This window comes from Phyllostomus hastatus, unplaced genomic scaffold (assembly GCF_019186645.2).
Source record: "Phyllostomus hastatus isolate PE091 unplaced genomic scaffold, TTU_PhHast_1.1 phas_contig_150, whole genome shotgun sequence".
NCBI lineage: Eukaryota > Metazoa > Chordata > Mammalia > Chiroptera > Phyllostomidae > Phyllostomus > Phyllostomus hastatus.
Window position 1 is genome coordinate 27,916,259 of NW_025333611.1, and position 20,288 is coordinate 27,936,546.

At 40.8% G+C, this 20,288-nt stretch overlaps 1 long non-coding RNA gene across 1 annotated transcript in view; it reads left to right on the top strand.

The window, feature by feature from the left end:
* Positions 1-512: 512 nt before the first annotated feature.
* Positions 513-20,288, top strand: part of LOC123807556 — a 62,230-nt gene continuing 42,454 nt past the window's right edge. The window contains exons 1-2 of the long non-coding RNA XR_006783666.1: positions 513-652; positions 16,203-16,299. This is a non-coding gene — a long non-coding RNA (uncharacterized LOC123807556). The remainder of the gene's footprint in view (positions 653-16,202; positions 16,300-20,288) is intronic.

A 20,288-nucleotide genomic window follows, 5' to 3' on the forward strand; every position in this document is an offset into this window, starting at 1 on the left:
AACGTAAGGCGTGCAGATAAGAACGAATTAGAACCCTCAAGAGGGTCCGCAGAGACAGCGAAAAGAAGGTGGCATTTATTTGGGGGTAGACAACAACGAATCAAAGAAAGTTGCACCAGTTGGACTCTCGGGCCTTTCTCTAACCAAGTTCAGGCTCAAGGCAGATACGTTTGGGGGGCGGGGGCGGGCCCTTCCCCCACAGACATCTCTGCCGCCTCTGGCACCCACTGTCGCTCAAAGGGAAGCCCCTCCAGCTCTACAACCGTTCCTTTTGGTCCCGGACTAGGGCAGAGGAGGCTGTTGAGCTGGCCCAGCTCTGTGGGGCAGCAAATATGCCTTGCCCGGGCCACCCATCCTCGGGCCTGGCTTCATCTGCGATGTCAGCATCAATGTATTATTTTTTATTTTTACAACGCATCCTGGGCGGGTGTATATATTGCGGGGGGGAGGGGAGGTTGAACACAGGAGAGGAGGGGTTGCTAGTGGAGCTTAGAACCCTCCTTCTTCTCCCCTCCTGCCAGGTTTGCTGTGCAGGGAGTGTCGGCCACGCTTGGCGCACTATCCCAGGCCCCGGGCGAAGGTGGCCAGGAAAAATGGGGCTTAGGGATTGCTAAGCAAACGGCACCATTGGTGGTCTCCAACGCCTGCGGAGGTAGGATTGTCTTCTTTCTTTTAAGGGGCGTGTGATTTTGTTCTTTTTTGGAGGTGGGAGGGAGGGAGTTCGTTCGTGCGCTACGGTGTTGGGGGGGGGCGCTGCTGCACTGCCAGGGTCCCCGGAGAGAAGGTGCGGGGATATCTACAATGGTACAGTAATTACTCCTGGGGCATAAGAGGGCGACTAGAGGACAGGGTGGGCAGCACCTCGAGCTGTGGTAGTGGCAACAGGAAAGGTCGCGAGGGGCTTACCCGGGCGGGCGGGCGCTGTCCTGCCGCAGGTGAGGGAGGGCGCGCGCTAGGCAGGCGCGAGGAAGGGGGGGACAGAGGAGGAGGAGGAGGAGGAGAAGGAGGGCGCGCGCGCGCGCGCGCGCACACACACACACCTGTCCTGGACAGCGGCGCGAGCCGAGCTGCGCCTCACTCGAGCTCTGCTAGCCGAGGAGGGAGGAGGGCGGGCCGGCAGGCGGGGGCGGGACGCCGAGGGGAGGAGGAGGAGGCGGCTCGGATGGCTGGTTCGGCTCGCGCTCGTTCTCCCTCCCGCGGGCAAGCCACGCTCACACCCTGCTTCTGCCGCTCACTCACAGCCCCCTTTGCTCTCCCTCCTCCTCCTCCTTCCCCTGCGGGATCCGCTCGCCGCCGCCGCCGCCGCAGACGGCAAGTCGTGGCAGCCAGACGTCGGCGCGTAACCCGGCGCTCCGTGCGTGACTCCGAGCGACGTCAGCGCGCGCTCCGCTCTGCCCACCATCCCCCCACCCCCCCCAACCCGCTTTCCGTGGCTCGCGCCCTCCGCCCTCGCGTCCCTCGGTTTTAGTTCCCGCGGCGGCCGCCGAGCACGCTCCCTCCGCCCCCATACGCGCGCGCGCTCTCGCCGCCGTTGGCTCGTCAACAGCGGCGCAGGCCTCGAGGCGCGTCTGAGCAGGGGGCTGGTCGGGCCTCTTTGCCCGCACGCCTTCCACCCGTCCCGGGTAGCGGACCCTGGAGGACAAATCCCTTCCTGGGCTTTGAAGGCCGAGGCCAAGCTCAGTCAGTAGTACAGCCCTGTAGGGCCTGCGTCAGTTCCAGCTCTGGGCCCTCGGCGTCGTAGTTGGTGCCGCTACCACTGCGTCACCTCCCCCCCCCCACGCCCCTCTCTGGCCCTTGTTCCGCCCCCCTCTCTCTGGAGGCAGAGGGCCTTTTAGCTCCTGAGAAGGTCTCACCTTGGCCTTCAGACTCCTGCCGCGAGGGGCTAGTAAAGCAAAATTAGCATAAAGAAGAAAGTGGCTAAACCACATTCAGGCTCTTGCCTCAGGAATCCTTGACAGGAAGCGTGGGGTTGCTGCCCAGCCTCCCACGCAGAGTAGGTGAAACTGGGCCCCTTTGAGGGAGTGTGACTAAGGGCAAAACTCTGATAAATATTATTTATGCGTCCTTGGGCTGAGAGAGAGAAAGTAAAAGAGGCGACTTAATTTTCATAAATTATTATGCGAAATGCAGAACTATAAAATGTCCTTTAAGACAAGGTTTTTGATACGTGGCAACTTTTTCCCTCGCTTTGTACGTTGTCACATTTCCATTCTGCAGCACTGAGTACATAGAGGTGGGACAGTTAAAAATGATCGACTGCAAATTAAATAGAATCTCAGAGAAGTCAATCTGAGATTTAAGAAAACTTAGTCACTGTCCTTATTTAATTTAGTACATTTTAAGTTACTTTGCAATACACCATAAGATACACTATTAGGCAATAGTAGACTTTTAAACTCACTTATGATAGGACCTTTTCCAAAAAGCTTATCTAGTTAACCTGTGAGGTAAGTAGGAATAAAGTGACATTAACCCCATTTTATAGATGAAGAAATTGAGTTACAAAAATAGAAGTTAGTTCCGTTGCAAGGAGTCTGTCATTGGTAGAGGGAAACACCCTAGGTCTACTATCACCTACTTTATCCACTAAACCAGAAATCCCTCAAATATTTACTTCCAGGTGTCTATTGATGCCCACCCCCCTTCATCGTAGGCAGTGCCAAATGTCCGAGAAAAAAATGGGAGATATTCCTGGCTTTAGATATCATAGAGTACTTTAAAAGGTTTGAAATTTTCTACCATTGAAAATTGCAGCTCAGCACTACAATCCAAACAATTGAATTGCGAAACAATTCAATTTCCATACTAACATTTTTTTTTATTAATCCCTAGTTAGAGGTGAGAAAATGTTTGGCACAGGTTTAAGAATGGGTTATTTCCTTTGAATTGCTTCTTTATTCACCTCATCTTTAGGTGGCAGCACTACTATATAAATATCTTTTAAACTACAGTCTTGTACAACTTGATATCCTAAAGAATGTTTTGTCCTAAATGCTTCCAACTATATTGTGGAGATTAGAATCCAGTGAAAACAGGAAATCATAGCTGAGAATTGGAATACTTAGGAGGTTCTAGAACAGGAAAAATAGAAAAGCTTTCAGAGTAATTATTAAAATGTGTGGATGTATTAAGGAAAAAGTAGAAAGTTTCCCAAAACCCCCTTTTTAAGCTATATGAGAAGCAAGCATTTTTTTTACTGTAATCCTAATCTCTTATTGAAACAGCACAAGATGTCCTTCCAAAGCAAGTCATAGTTTCTCAATACTGCATGCTTATCAAGCATTTACAACTTTAAAGTTGCTAGTTGTATAGTTGCTCATATTCTAACTACAATTTTAAAATTTAGGTGCACTTTTCCTCATTAAATTGCATAAAGCTTATGAAGATCCCAAATAGGACCTTATTGTTGAACCTTGTGGAAGAGAGCTCTTCCTGGCTTCTTTTCTCGCTTCCTAAATTGTTCACATGCAAAGTAAAGGATCACTGAAACTCAGAGCAGTGAGAAGACAAGCTAAACCAAATGTAAAATAATAGCAATTTACAGATATTTGATATCTTAATTTCTCTCATATTTTGAGGATAATAAATTGTGATATATGGGTGTTATTTGGAGCAAATGCTTTCTAACTAGAACTTTGTCATAATTAATTTAGTTCTCCTGTACCCCTTTACTGAAGCAACCAAACAAAATTGAATTTACATGCATTACAAAATAGACTGCATTAGATTCACAGCATAAACATAACCATCAAGGAATATAGAGGTATGACCATCAGGAGTGGGAAATCAAATTATTTCTGGATAAGAGGATAAGTCTTAATAAAGTCTTTCTTGATGGCAGCTTTCATCTTTCACAAGTCATATTTGGGGAAGAAGTCTCAAGCAAATTGGTAGAATTCAAGCTCAGCAGTATTATGTTAAGATTTTTTAAGCTCTCTGGTGCCAGCAAACCATGCAGCCCGGGGGCCTTGGCTCCAAACTTCTGCCAACTCCATTTTGGCAATAGTGTTCTGTTGAACAAAGTTTGCACGTGTTTGGGGTGTGAAGTGGTTCCTCAGGCATTTATCTGGTTTTATTCCAGTTTGGGGACTTGAGGACGAGGGTCAGAAGCATGAGACTTGTATAGTTCATATGTACCCTGACACAGACTATGCTAGTGATCTTGAATTTTCACTTAAAGGGCAGCTTTTTCTTTGTTGGTGTAGAAGTTACTGAAGTGGACCCTTTGGCTTACAACTTAAATGCTAACATTATATTGAGCCAGTCTCAGGAGCAGATAAGCAGGATTCTTTCTGCTGAGGGTGTAGAGCTATGGAAATTTACTCCTCATCCTCCTGTCCACAATACCACCTACACATATTTATTCCGATGAGACTCACTAAATAATATGCAATTTGAGAACAAAGGGGCCAGTAATTATTAAAACTTCATCTCATTGTTAGATTATAACTATGAGCCTATGATCTTTCTTGGTATGAGTTGTCTGGCTTCATTTCCTTTAACCACATCCTCCCATCCTAAAGTCATTGGTTAAGAAACAACACCTGGCCCAGATGTGTGTGCACTAACTTGTCTTATTTCAGGGGTCCCTCTTCCTGAGGGAAACATAATATGGTCTCAATTTCCATTATTTTTTCAAGTAATTCTAATGGAAAATCCCTGCATAATTTTGGGGTAACACAGTTTGAAAGACATTACAGTGATGTTAGAACATTCTATTATTTTTGTTTTGGGGGTTCCCCCCGTTTAAGAGCAATGAAAAGAAAAAAGTGCATAGTAAAAGTAACAGTTGTTGAAATAATTATCTTACCTCTAACCATGATCAAAGGAATGACAATTTTTAGGATACAAATATAGTAATTTGAACATGGTAGTTATTCTTGATACTCTTTTTAAAGTATATTTTATTGATTATGCTATTACAGTTGTCCCTTTTTTTTCTCCCCTTTATTCCCCTTCACTCTGCACCGCCACTCCCTCCAGCATTCCACCCCCCTTAGTTCATGTCCATGGCTCGTACACATAAGTTCTTGGGCTTCTCCATCTCCTATACTATTCTTAACCTCCTCTGTCTCTTTTGTACTGACCAATTGTGCCTCTTATTCCCTGTACCTTTTTCCCCATTTTCCTCCCTCCCCCTCCCCACTGATAACTCACCATGTGATCTTCGTTTCTATGGTTCTATTCCTGCTCTAGTTGTTTGTTTAGTTTTTGTTGTTTCTGTTTTTTTAGGTTCAGTTGTTGATAGTTGTGAGCTTGTTGTTATTTTACTGTTCATAGTTTTGATCTTCTTTTTCTTAGATAAGTCCTTTTAACATTTCATATAGTAAGGGCTTGGGGATAATGAACTCCTTTAACTTTCCCTTATCTGGGAAGCACTTTATCTACTCTTCCATTCTAAGTGATAGCTTTGCTGAATAGAGTATTCTTGGATGTAGGTCCTTGGCTTTCATGACTTTGAATACTTCTTTCCAGCCCCTTCTTACCTGCAAGATTTCTTTTGAGAAATCAGCTGATAGTCTTAGGGGAACTCCTTTGTAGGTGACTATCTCCTTTTCTCTTGCTGCTGTTAAGATTCTCTCCTTATCTTTAATCTTGCGTAATGTAATTACGATGTGTCTTGGTCTGTGCTTCCTTGGGCCTAGCTTCTTTGGGACTCTCTGAGCTTCCTGGAGTTCCTGCAAGTCTATTTCCTTTGCCAGATTGGGGAGGTTCTCCTTAATTATTTTTTCAGATAAGTTTTCCATTTCTTGCTCTTCCTCTTTTCCTTCTGGCACCCCTATGATCTGGATGTTGGAGTGTTTAAAATTGTCCTGGAGGTTCCTAAGCCTCTCCTTGTGTTTTGAACTCTTGTTTTTTCATTCTGCTCTGGTTGAATATTTATTTCTTCCTTCTGCTACAAATCGTTGCTTTGCATCCCAGTTTCCTTCCCATCACTTTTGGTTCCTTATATATTTTTCTTTACTGGCACTTTTCATACCCTTCAGTTTTTCCTCTGTTTTGCGACCATACTGAACCATTTCTGTGAGTATCCTGATTACCAGAGTTTTGAACTCTGCATCTGATAGGTTGGCTATGTCTTTATCACTTAGTTCTATTTTTGGAGCTTTGATCTGTTCTTTCATTGAGGCCATACTTTTTTTTGTCTCAACATGTCTTATGTTGTAAGGGGTGGAGCCTTAGATATTCAACAGTGTAGGGCAACCCAGGTCACTGAGTTGTAGCACTGTATGTTAGGGAGGGGTCAGAGAGGGAACAATGCCACTCGCTTGGCTCTCATTCTACTTTTTTTTTTTAAGATTTTATTTATTTATTTTTAGAGAGGGAAGGGAGAGAGAAAGAGAGAGAGAAACATCAATGTGCGGTTGCTGGGGGCGGTGGCCTGCAACCCAGGCATGTGCCCTGGCTGGGAATTGAACCTGCGACACTTTGGTTTGCAGCTCACGCTCAATACACTGAGCTACGCCAGCCAGGGCTTCGCTCTACTTTCAGTCACTTCCACTGCTACCCACAAGCAAATTGGGCCCTTCTGGTGCTGATTCCCAGGTGGATGGGTTTGTATATGTTCTACAACCCTGTGGGCTCTTCCAGTGGACTCTGCTGTGAGACTGAGAGTTTCTTCAACTGCAGCACCCCCCATGGCATTTTACGACCAGGTTTTGAGGCTTTATTTCCCTGCACTTGAACCCTGAGTTGCTCTGTCTGTCTCGCTCCCAAGTAGTTCTTTCTGGTTTATCCACATACAAATGTGGGCCAGCCAACCACCGCCTGCCTGCCTTGTCCTCCAACTGCTGCCTTGCCACATGTCCTCTCTGCCCTGCCTGCCCATTGCTGCCCTTCCTACCAGTCTGGATGAATGTTTCTTCTTTATCTGCTTGGTTGTTGGACTTCCATACAGTTTGATTTTCTGGCAGTTCTGGTTGTTTTTTGTTTTTAAATTGGTTGGTGTCATTCTTTTGGTTGTGCAAGGAAGCAAAGCGTATCTATCTATGCCTCCATATTGGCTGGAAGTCCCCTTATTCTTTTTAAAAATATATTTTATTGATTATGCTATTACAGTTGTCCCATTTTCCCCCCTCACTCCCCTCCACTCTGCCCACCCCCTCCCACCCACATTCCCTCCCTTTAGTTCATGTCCATATGTCATAAGTTCTTTAGCTTCTACATTTCCCATACTATTCTTGTCTTCCCCCTGCCTATTTTCTACCTACCATCTATGCTACTTATTCTCCATACCTTTTCCCCCTCTCTCCTCCTCCCACTCTCCTGTTGCTAATCCTCCATGTGATCTCCATTTCTGTGGTTCTGTTCCTGTTCTATTTGTTTGCTTTGTTTGCTTTTGTTTTAGGTGTGGTTGTTACTAACTGTGAGTTTGATGTCTTTTTTTACTGTTCATATTTTTTATCTTCTTTTCTTAGATAAGTCCCTTTAACATTTCATATAATAAGGGCTTGGTGATGATGAACTCCTTTAACTTGGTCTTATCTGAGAGGCACTTTATCTGCCCTTCCATTCTAAATGAAAGCTTAGCTGGATAGAGCAATCTTGGATGTAGGTCCTTGCCTTTCATGACTTGGAATACTTCTTTCCAGCACCTTCCTGCCTGCAAGGTCTCTTTTGAGAAATCAGCTGACAGTCTGATGGGAACTCCTTTGTAGGTAACTGTCCCCTTATCTCTTGCTGCTTCTAGAATTTTCTCCTTCATTTTTACCTTGGGTAATGTAATTATGATGTGCCTTGGCGTGTTCCTCCTTGGGTCTAACCTCTTTGGGACTCTCTGAGCTTCCTGAACTTCCTGGAAGTCTATTTCCCTTGCCAGATTGGGGAAGTTCTCCTTTATTATTTGTTCAAATAACTTTTCCACTTGTTGTTTTTCCTCTTCCCCTTCTGGTACCCCTATATTCAGATGTTGGAACGTTTAAAGATGTCCTGGAGGTTCCTAAGCCTCTCCACATTTTTTTGAATTCCTGTTTCTTCATTCTTTTCTGTTTGGTTGTTCCTGTCTTCCTTCTGGTCCATTCCATTTATTTGAAACCCCATTTTCTTCCCATCACTATTGGTTCTGTGTGAATTTTTCTTCATTTCACTTATTGTAGCCTTCATTTGTTTATCTGATTTGTGACCAAAATCAACCAATTCTGTGAGCATCCTGATCACCAGTGCTTTGAACTGTGCATCTGATAGGTTGGCAATCTCTTGTTTGCTTAAAAGTACTGGCCGAGGGGCTTTTAATTCTGTTTGAGCCATCTTCCCCCCACTCCTTCCGTCTGGTCACGCCTGTTGCGTATGAGGGGCGGAGCCTTAGGTGTTCACCAGGGCAGGGCACCTCAGTAGCTGGGTTGTGATGTTGTATGTGAGGGTGGGGTCCGAGAGGGAACAATGGCTCCTGCTCTGCTCTCTCTAGGACTTCAGTCCCCTCTGCCACTTCCCACAAGCAGATTGGGCCCTTCTGGTGCTGGTTCCTGGGTGGGTGGGCTTGTGTACTTTCTAGGACTCTGTGGGTCTCCCCAAGGAGCTCTCCTGTGAGGCTGAGAGATTCTCCTGGCCTCAACCCCCACAGGTGTTTTCAATCGGTGTGTTTAGGCTTTGTTTCCTGGTGCTGGGTCCCTGGGTTGCGTGGTCTGTGTCGCTGCCCATTTTGGCCTAGTTTATCCGCGCACGAATGTGTGACTGCAGACAGCCAGCTGCCTTACACCCCTCACTGGGTCTGCTCGCTGCCTCCCGTGCCCAGCGTCTGCCACCGGGTCCGTCAGTTGCCCCTGCACTCCTGGGGTCTGCCGACTGCTGCCTGCACCCTGCACGCCCACGTCTGCCAGCCACCGCTTCTTCCTGCCTGGATCCCTTGACCCGTCTCCATAGGCCTCCGGCTCCGCCCCTCCTGACTGGTCTGGAGGAATGGTTGTCAGACTTTCGTTCAGTTCATTTCTCTCTCTTCTGGTTGTTTTTTTGTTTCTAAATTTTTGTTGTCCTTAGTTTTGGTTGTGCGAGGAGGCATGGTGCGTCTACCTACACCTCCATCTTGGCTGGAAGTCCCAAAGTCTCCTTATTCTTGATACTTTTGCCAAAGTGTGTCCTAAATTCTTACTGTACCTTTCCTTTTTCTTACCTTCTCTATAAAAGCAATTCCCAAGTCACAACTAATATATAGATGAGGTTAGAGATGGAGAGGTTAGAGCTGAACCTTTCCAAGAGTGGGTCTATCTGAACTGGAAAGACTATTGAACATTGTTGCACATTTTATGGTGCCATTTTACAACCTGGAGCAAGACTAAATATATACACGTATAAGTAGGTATGTATACACAACAAGATACCACTGCTCTCTGAAGCTAATTTAGGCCATTTTTATAACTGAATGTATTAGCACTTTGCAAATAGATGAAGATCAGGTAGTTGTGTTTCTTTCTATGGTGAGTAAGATGTGTGTTTTGGGAGGAATGTGAAGTAATTTTTTTAATGTTTTGTGCTATGGTATTTTTCTCAAGTATATTTTTTCTTCTTGTTTACTTAAATAATTAAAATTAATTATTAAATGTAAATGTACTATAAATGTAAATTTAACGATTAGTTTTTATTTCCTAGACAGTAAATCAATATTTACTTGATAAGTATATATATGAAGAAGAAGTGTTTTTTATTACTCATTTGGAATTCCATTAATATACATATTACATAAACATACTATAGCTGATGTTTAGATGACGTTTTTTGGCTTAAATTTCCTTTTCTTTTTAAAGATTTTATTTTTTCATTTTTAGAGAGAGAAGGGGGAGAGAGAGAGAGAGAGAGGGAGGGAGAGAAACATCAATGTGCAGTTGTTGGGGGTCATGGCCTGCAACCCAGGCATGTACCCTGACTGGGAATCAAACCTGCGACACTTTGGTTCGCAGCTCGCGCTCAATCCACTGAGCTATGCCAACCAGGGCTAAATTTCCTTTTTAAAGTAGGTGTTACCTGCTATATTAGGACTGGTTCTTGAGACTCACTGCTGTTTATGTCAGCCTTATTTTCTCGAGTCATTTATTGAATAGTATTTATCAAATACCTATTTGCAATTGTTCTAAGTGCTCAAACAAAACAAATCCCTGCTCTTATGGGTTGCCAGTCTAGTAAGACAGATAACAAATATATAATATAATGTTGGATAGTGTTAAGTTCTAAAAAGAAAAACAAAGGAAAGGGGAAAGAGTTTTATGTGTGATTGTGTGTGAATGTGTGTGTGAGTGCCCCCCACCCGATATTTTAAATAGTGTCATCAAGAAAGCCTCTCTGAAGAGGGAGTAGCATTTGAGCAGAGACCTGGAATAGTCAGTCATGGGGATATATAGGGACACGTTTCAGACATTGTAGGCATTGTGCATAATTTATGGCACATAAAATCCTGAAGTATAAACCAGGTAACAGCTCATGTGAAAACTATGTATACGTCTTTTTTTTTTTAAGAGAAAAAAAACCTCATTAGGTTTTCAGGAAAAAAGTTCATTTGCTATCACCATTGCTCTATATTTCCCATGATTATTATATTATTTAATACAGTGAAATTTATGGCTCTACTGACAAAGCTTCACAATAAATGTATCTGCAATTCCTAAATTCAAAGAATGTTTTCTTAATTTGTTTGGTGGCAAAAATTGGAAATGGTATGACTCTAAAATCTTCGTTCATTCTAGTTGGCGTGACTTTTGATGCATTTCATTGTGTTTGATTAAGGACTGAAATATGTGTTTGATTAAGGACTGCTGCCTAGGACAACACATGTTAAGTAAAATATAGACAGCATAATATATTAAACTCCTAAAATATTTTAAAAGATTTAATTTAGAAACTCATCTGGCCCCAAGGATTTGGGATAAGAGATTGCATACCTGTATCAGATTTCTTCTTGATTCTTTGATTAAATATCACCAGTGATGTTAATCTTTAGAGAGCATTTATTAAAAATGGAATGTTTATAGAATGCTCCTATTATGTATCTGGCACTGAGTAAACACTGTATTTATTAGCTCATGAAGTCCTCTCAGCAACCTTATAAGTAAGTTCTTTTATTTTGCTGATGAGAAACTTGAGACACAGAGGGATTAAGAAAACCTGCCAAAATCACACATCTGACATGTGGCACAAGTAGGAGTTGAACCTAGACAATTTTCTTTCACAGCTTGCACTCTTGACCATTAAACTAACTCTACCTCTCCCCACCCCTCTCTCCCATACCTCTACCTTGGAGGTTTTGAATATTAATCCTTCTAAGAGGATAGTTTTTTCCTCTACTCTGAAATATCAGACATCAAAACTTTACATTTCTTTACACATATCTTTCTTTTTTAACCTTTATTGTATTGTTTTCCATTATCATATAGTCCCTTTAATATACCCCTGCCCCCCACAAATATCTTTCAATAATTTTTTAAAATTTATTTTATTTGGTACTGCTATAATTTGAACCATTCCTATTTCCAATTGAAATTGGAGATTTATTTATCCCAATTCTTAGTCTGATAAATTTTCATGTTAACGTTGTATTTTGCCATCCTTTTCCTTTGCTCTGAAGATTCTTGGATAATAATGAGGCACCTCTCTTATTATTGTGGCCTTGTTAGATGTCAGATCACTTTAAAAATTTGGACCTAGTTTAGTGAGCAGCAGCATCTGCTAAATAAAGCTCTGTCACTGTTTTGTGGGTTTCTTTCAATGAATTGCATAACTTGCTTCAGATCACTTTATTCTAGGCATATTAATTTAACATTTTTGAGTTGGGATTGATTTTGTTTTCATTAGCTTGTCCTCAGGTAAGAATTCTTCCATAAACAATTAGAAACCAAAATAGTTTCTGTTCCCAGTTATCTGTTTGTTTTTTGGCTATATAAAAGCAAGATCGATTGAATATATATCATGTGGTTGGATGAAGACTCTATTATGTGTAACTGTATAATATAGGTAAGGTCAATCTGAGCAAGTATAATATATTGAACTTTCCAAGCATCTATTCTTGATTGTCCCAGAGATTCATCGTGAGGCCTTAAACAAATCACTTTAGTCGTTCCCTGTGAAAATTAATGTGTTGTCCTTGAATACAAAGATGAAGGTTCTGACGCATACTCAGCAAAGCATTATCTTTTGTAAAGTTGATAGATTTGTTCTGAGCCAAACACGGTTTCTCTGGGGTCATTCAACAGCTCATGTTTGCTAAGTTTGGAGGTGCAGTTCATGGCCACCTGAGCTAAAAAGGAATTAAAACTATCAATTTTATCTCATTACCATACTGCTGAACCAGATGATCACAACAAGTCAGTTATTAAATTGCTGAGAAAGAAATAAAAAAGAGACAATAAATACATATGTGCGCTAAGGTTGGCTATAAAATACATCAGTTTGTTATTGGAGAAATCAAGGGCTTTGCCAAGGCTTATCTGAATAACTTTCTATCTCTATCTCCAGAGGAGTCAAAAAGATGAGATTTTTCTCCTAAGATCATGATCCTGGAGACAGCTTTTCTCTGCTAGTTTCTCTGCAATATTCTACATTCATAGTGTCCAATACAAAACTGTTGAGGCACACCATTAATATTTACCAAGGTGTAAGAATATCTTGGGATAAAAGTTTAATATTTACAATTTATCTCACATGTATATAAACAAACTTTAATGAATTTATGTCATGACAACTTTTTCTAGCTCTTCTCTTTTTTCCAACTTTTATTTAAGGAATGCCCTGGCTGGTGTGGCCCAGAGGACTGAGTGCTGGCCTGTGAACCAAAGGGTCAACCATTCAATTCCCAGTCTAGGGCACATGGCTGGGTTATGGGACAGGTCCCCAGTACAGGGTGGGTGAGAGGCAACCACACATTGCTGTTTCTGTTCCTCTCTTTCTCCCTCCCTTCTCTCTAAAAATAAATAAATAAAATCTTTTAAAAAATAGAAAGAAATCCCTCTGGTGTAGTAATTAAGAATTGGACTAGGTAATCCAATCTCCTAGGTTCAAAACTCTACTTTCAAATCTCTATGTGACTTTGGGCAAATTACTTAACCTCTATAGGCCCTGGTTTCCTCATTTATCAAATGAAGATAATACCTACTTTCACATAGGTGTATTATGAGGATTAAACTCCATTCATATATTAGACAAAAAAAAATCCCACTTAATTCACCTAAATTTAATTTTCCTTACATTCTCTTGATTCCAGATAGACTGATTATTCTCTTTAAAATCTATTAGTAGCTTTGAGAGGGGTTCTATTTTGCAGAACTCATTTTGAAGATAGGGCCATACCACCCTCATTTGCTTTATATGCAGAATAAAAATCAGCTCTCTCTCACTTGAAGGAAGTGAGGATAAATTTTATCAATCTATTTTTTAAATTTATTTATTTTTAGAGAGAGAGGGAGAGAAAGAGGGAGAGAAACTTTGATGTGCAAGATACAGCAATCTGTTGCCTCTTGCACGCCTCCAACTGGGGACCTGGCCTTTAACCCAGGCATGTACCCTGACTGGGAATGGAGCTGGTGACCTTTCAGTTTGCAGGCCAGCACTCAATCTGATGAACTACACCAGCCAGGATGAATTTTATCAATCTTTAAAAGTTTTCTTTTTTTTCTTCTTTATTTTTTTAAATCCTCACTTGAGGACATGCTTATTGAGAGAGAGGAAGGGAGGGAGAGAGAGAGGGTGAGAAACATCGATGTGAGAGGGAAGCATGGATTGGTGGCCTCGTACATGCACCCTGCAACCCTTTGGTTTATGGGATAACCCTCCACCCAACTGAGCCACACAGACCAGGGCAAAATGTTTTTTTTTAATGTATACAAAAATATAACATATAAGGCTTAATAATATAATGAAATACCCAACTTAAGGGCAAGGACATTTCCCAGTAACTTGCGGCAACTTTTGTGTTTCTCCTTTATCTCTTCCTCCTGCCCTCAGAGGTAACCAATACCCTACATTTTGTGATTATCATTCTATTGATGTCTTATTTATAAAATTTAGGTTTATGACAAATGTACATATGCTAAAACAATATGTTGCTTAATTTGTGTTTTTTAAAACTAACTTATTTTTATTTTTTAAAATTATTTTTAGAGAAAGGGAAAGGGAGGGAGAAAGAGAGGGAGAGAAACGTCAATGTATAAGAGATGCATGTATAGATCGGTTGCCTCTCTCACACCCCCAAATGGGGGCCTGGACCACAACCCAGGCATATCCCTGACTGGGAATTGAACTGGTGACCTCTTGGTTTGCAGGCTGGCACTCAATCCACAGAGCCATACCAGCCAGGGCTGCATTAAAAATTCTTTTTTTTTTTAAGATTTTATTTATGTATTTTTAGAGAGAGGGGAAGGGAAGAAGAAAGAAAAAGAAAGAAACATTCAGTGTGTGGTTGCCTCTCATGCACCCCAAACTGGGGAAGTGGCCTGCAACCGAGGCATGTGCTCCGACTGAGAATTGAACCAGCAACCATTCGGCTCCAGGCCTGTGCTCAATTCACTGAGCCACACCAGCCTGGGCTGCATTAAAAATTCTTATGTGTGCCTCCTGGTCATACATGCCAGTGTTTCTCTTGGTTATATACCTAGGAGTAGGATTGCTGGTTTGTGGAGTATGAGCATATTCAACTTTGTGAGATAATTAATGCCAAATCTTTTCCTACTCTTCCACAGTTCATAAGAATTCCACTTACTCCTCAATTATTTGTTACTTTTACATTTAATTTTTGCCAGTCTAGTGGGAGTACAATGTTATATACCTATTTTTTTATAGAATGGAAGAGTCATCTTTATCTAAAGCTTTTAAAACTTTCTCTTTCTTTCTATATTAAGAGTTTGCTACCTGATTTGACATTACTGTGCTAGGGATTCTGTTAAGAGGAAACCATTTATTTGTGTGGTAGTTTATGCTAAGGGTATAAAAGCTGAGATGGAGTACTTGGTAGAGACTGCTAACTGGATTGTTTGAAAGTTGCTTTTAAGTTGGTCTTATATAAAAACCAAATTATACACAGTTAAAAATTTATTTTTAATACTCTACAGAAATGGAAATGTGTTAAATTATATTGTTTGCTATTGGCCCATTGCAAATTAATCTGGTCTTGAGTTTATACCTATCTGTAAAACTAGTTTAAATAAAAGTTTTCTTCAGTCTTGTGATCTGGAATATTTTTACTAAATCAAGTTTAGTAAAGCTATCTTTATATATTTTCTTGTATTTTAATTGTATCAAAGAGATTCAACTTAACCTCTCCTGACACAGTTATATGAGCCAACACAAATTAGTGTCTCAAAAAAATTACAAAACTCCAAATGTTCATCTCACTACTGTTAGCCACTGAATTGATACACACATTGACTAGGAAAATAAACCCAAACAGATGGTACTACTACATTGTACCTACAGACGTGTGGGTTTTTTTTTTAAGATTTTATTTATTTATTTTTAGAGAGGGAAGGGAGGGAGGGAGGGAGAGAGAGAGAGAGAAACATCAATGTGCGGTTGCTGGGGGTCATGGCCTGCAACCCAGGCATGTGCCCTGGCTGGGAATCGAACCTGCGACACTTTGGTTTGCAGCCCATGCTCAATCCACTGAGTTACGCCAGCCAGGGTATGTGTGGGGTTTTTTAAAATTGAAAAAGCCATCTTGTATATAATGGTTTTCATCAATAAGTAAAAACACTTGGAGATGGAAAAAGAGAAACCAAGATAAATGGCTATATATATATTTTTTAAAGAAGAACTTTGATAGCTCCTAGTGTTTATTGTCTTTAAAAACAAACACTAGGTTGTCATTTGTTTATTTATTTTTTTTTGCCTTTGAATGAAAGATTTTTGAAGGAAGGAGCTGTGTATTTGTTTTATGTTTCTTTATTATATTGTTAAGTATAGTGTCATATCCCAGGGGGGAACTCAGAGATATGAATTGAGTGCAAAAGTCTCCTTTGTACCATCGATATTTGTTGACTGACAAAATGACTGAGTGAATATTCATGACCAAAGCATGAGAAAGCTGTAGTTTACTTTCTTTATGGTCTGTAGTTATTATTGGAAATAATCATTCATCATGGTGAATATATTTATGCCAAGTGAGTGCTTTTCAACTTTATTTATATAGCTAAAACTGTGTTTAGTAAAGTTGCTATCAGTGTTTGGTTTCTTTTTATGTTTTCTTTTCAAGCCATGTGTTAATTCTCATTTCCTCATTCCCATAATGCCAGATATTCACCTCTGTACTGATCAAGGAGCTGCTGAAGGAAGACTGACTCCTGCAAAGCTCCCTTCAAGTGGGGTCTTTTTCTTTCTCTATCATGCAGTGTAAGTAAGCTTTTTGTTGTTTGCTTGCTTTTGTTATTTTGTAAGTGGTTGTCCATAAGATAAGAGGTTAAGTCTTTACTTCTCACATGGATTGCAACATGACAACATCCTCACCATAGTAGGCAGCCTCCAAAAAGGCCCTTAGTGATTTCTGCCTTCTGGTATTACTACACTTTTATATAGTCCTCTCCCACATTGTATAAGGAATGATCTGTATGACCAGCAGAATATGGCAGAAGTAGAGGTATGTCACTTGCAAGATTAGGTTTTGAAAGACTTCAAGGACACAGAAACCACAGGTCAGATTGGAACCCGAACTAGTTTTATTTTTTTAAGATTTTATTTATTTATTTTTAGAGAGGGAAGGGAGGGAAAAAGAGATAGAGAGAGAAACATCAATGTGTGGTTGCTGGGGGCCGTGGCCTGCAACCCAGGTATGTGGCCTGACTGGGAATTGAACCTGCAACACTTTGGTTCACAGCCTGCGCTCAATCCACTGAGCTACGCCAGCCAGGGCTCAACTAGTTTAAAGGGAACTGTTTCTGAGGTTGTGAAGTGCTAACCTCAATCCCGAGCCAAGAAGGTCTGGGTCTTTCATAGATCTAGAAAAAGTCAGAGAGGGAAAAACCTAGATATGTAAATAGAAATAAGTAGGAATTTCACTAAATGATAGTGGAAAAAAAGAGAGCACCTAATAAAAAGACATGCTGATATATGATCTAACATGGTCACACCTTAAAATATGCTAAGTGAAAGAAGCCAGTCACAAAAGACAAGATAATGTATGATTCCACTTATATGTAATGATCATAATTAGCAAATCTATAGAGACAGAAAGTACATTGACAGTTGCCTAGGGCTGGAGAGTTGGGGGTGGGATGGGTGTGATGGCTTAGTTCAGGATTTCTTTGGAAGTAATAAAAATGTTCTAAGACTGATTGTGGTGATGGTTGCAAAACTCTGTAAATATACTAAAGCCATTGAATTATATACTTTGAAATGGCGAATTGTATGGTTTATGAATTATAGCTCAATAAGGCTGTTTAGAAAAAGACTGTGGCTTCTATCTTGGACTTTCTCTCTCTTCTATGACTTGTTCTGGAAGAAATCAGTTGCCGTGTCTCAAGGACATTCAGACAACTTAACTATGGAAAGACTTATGTGGCAAAGAACTAAGGTTTTCAGCTAACAGTCAGTGAGGAACTGAAGCCTGCCAAATAAAATAACCTTGTCAATGATCTTTGCTAATCCTGTATAGGTGGAAAGTGGTGTCTAATGAAGTTTTAATTTGCACTTTCCTATTAAGAGTGATACTAGGTATATTTAATATGTTTAAAGGCATTTGTAGGAGAATAAGAGTTAAAAACATGAATGCCATATTCAGTGATGTGAGGAAACATCTTTAAATCCAAAGCATCAAATATGAAAGTTAAAAGTGGATGGAGAACTAACAAGTGACTTAAGTTAGAGAAAGGTAAAAACCTAGGTACTGCAGAGGAGGAGGACACCAGCAATAAGCACACAGATTTGTCCCATGGAACCTCAGAAAGCCACGGGAATTAGAGTGGTAAAGAATATGTGCAGGGGGAGAAGGGGCTGAACAGGGGTGGATTATTTAAAAGCCTGTATAAGGATCAGGGAGAACCCAAATCCTCACCCTCCACTGCCACTCCAAGTAGTCAGATGCTTTCTTCTTCACCATACAGGAGGTGGGGGCCGGGGTGGGGTGTCTTCTCTGAAGAAATTGAACTAGAGAACCTCTGAATTAGGTTATATCAGTCTCTGAAGAATGAGTATGAAAATAAAGGTATGGGATGAAAACATTAAAGTCTGTATTCTAAATAGAACTCACAGTCCTCTTCCCTACTCCGCTTCAGAAAGCTAGCAACCAGACTCCTGCTACTTCCAGACAAGAAGTAAGAGGATAGTTCTGTGGAAAACTGAACTGATGTAAGGAAAATATCATTTTTCTACTTTAATTAAAAAAAACCAGCTTCATGGTATAATAGAATTCATAACATATCCAGAATACAACCACCTCTCCTCACCTTCCCTTACTACCATTCTGGTGCTAGCCCCATCATTCCTTACTTGGACTATTGTAGCATTTCCCTATCTAGTCACCTGTTTTTCTACCTTTATCCCTGGAGAATTACCTCAACTTAACAGTCAGAAGAATCTTTTTATAATGGAGGCCAGATCTTTTCACTTTCCTATTCAAAACCTTCTAGTGATTACAGGTTTCAGTCAGAATAAAAAGAAGTCCTTACCATAGCCTACAGGGGCATACGTGGTGTGTCCTCTCTGACCTCTGCCTCTCTGACCTTGTGTTCTTCTAGTCTCCATTTTGCTCACTCTACTCTAGCTATGTTGGCATTTTTGAAAAATGCTAGGCTCTCTCCCACTTCTGGGCCTTTGCATTTGCTCTTCTCTCTACCCAGAACCCTCTTTCCTATATATTCTCTTGGCTAATCCCCTCACTTCCTTTAGGTCTTGATCAAATGTAATTTTTTTAAGATTTTATTTATTTGTTTTTAGAGAGGAAAGGGAGGGAGAAAGAGAGAGAGAGAGAAACATCAATGTGTGGTTGCTGGAGGTTGTGGCCTGCAACCCAGGCATGTACCCTGACTGGGAATTGAACCTGCGACACTTTGGTTCACAGCTCGCACTCAATCCACTGAGCTACGCCAGCCAGGGCAAATGTAATCTTAACAGAGACACCTTCCCTGGTTACCCTATATTAAATAGTACCCTTACAATTATTGCTCCCTTTATTTTTCCATAACATATAATTCCAAATATTAGATATTTATTTGCTTAATTGTTTATTACTTTTCAGCCTTGACTAAAATATAAGCTCTTTAGGACAGAGACTTTCTCCATTTTTGTTGACTGCCATATTCCCAGAACCTAGCATAGAACCTGGTACATAGTAGGTGCATAATGAAAATCTGTTGGCTGAAGGAATCAATCAATAAATCACTGAAAAATGATGGTAACATATTTCTTCTCTTTTGATTTTTTAAATGGTTAGTTATTACAATAAACTTTTTAATGTTGAACTATCCTTGCATTCCTGATGTGATTGCATTTAATCTGCTGGTAGATTCTTTTAAATTGGTGCTGAATTTTATTTGCTAGTATTATTTCCTCAGCAGCTTTTCTGTATTTGTGGTACCTTTACTGGATTTTCTTCTAAATCTGCTTTGGATTGAAAAAAAGGAGCATGGTTTTGTTTTGTTTTGTTTTGCTTTGTTTTGTTTTTCATTCTTTAAGGCAGCCTAAATTTTAACTTGCTTAGCAGAAAAGAGAAGAGTTCGTTTTAATTTAAAGAAGTAGGATTATTTCAGCTCAAATTTTTCTCCAGTGTCTGATGCTGAGGTTCTTGTCAAATCCCACTTGCTGATCATATCCATCAAAGGTAGTGGAAAATGCTCTGAAAAGATGTTTATATCCTTCAGAGGATTCTGACCTCATTTACTTGGTTAGAAATAGTCTTTCTAGGATCCTTACATTTCCCTTTGTTACATGCTCTCTCTGGGATGAAGTTTTGGGAGAAGGACCTCTGGTCTGAACCTTGACCTTCTCTTAGAGCAAGAGTGTCAATCTCACTTTCGCTGGGGGCCACATCAGCCTCACGGTTGCCCTCAAAGGGCCAAATGTAATTTTAGGACTGTATAAATGTAACTACTCCTTAACTAGGGGCAAGAAGCTCAGCGCTGCCTCAGGGTAGAAACAAGGTACTGGGCTGGATAAAACAAGGTGGAGGGCTAGATTTGGCCCGCAGGCCTTGTGTTTGCCACCTGTGTCTTGGAGTGTTGACCATAATTTAACTTTTAGTTGATGACTCAGGATAATTATTAGGAACAGTAGTTATATGTACCATAACAATGATATCCTCATTGGCTGTTCCAGTAGGTGTGTGTGTTTTCCATACCTTTAAAGAGCCTTGTGCATTTTGTTATTTTGTCAGCATTCTCATTTTTGCT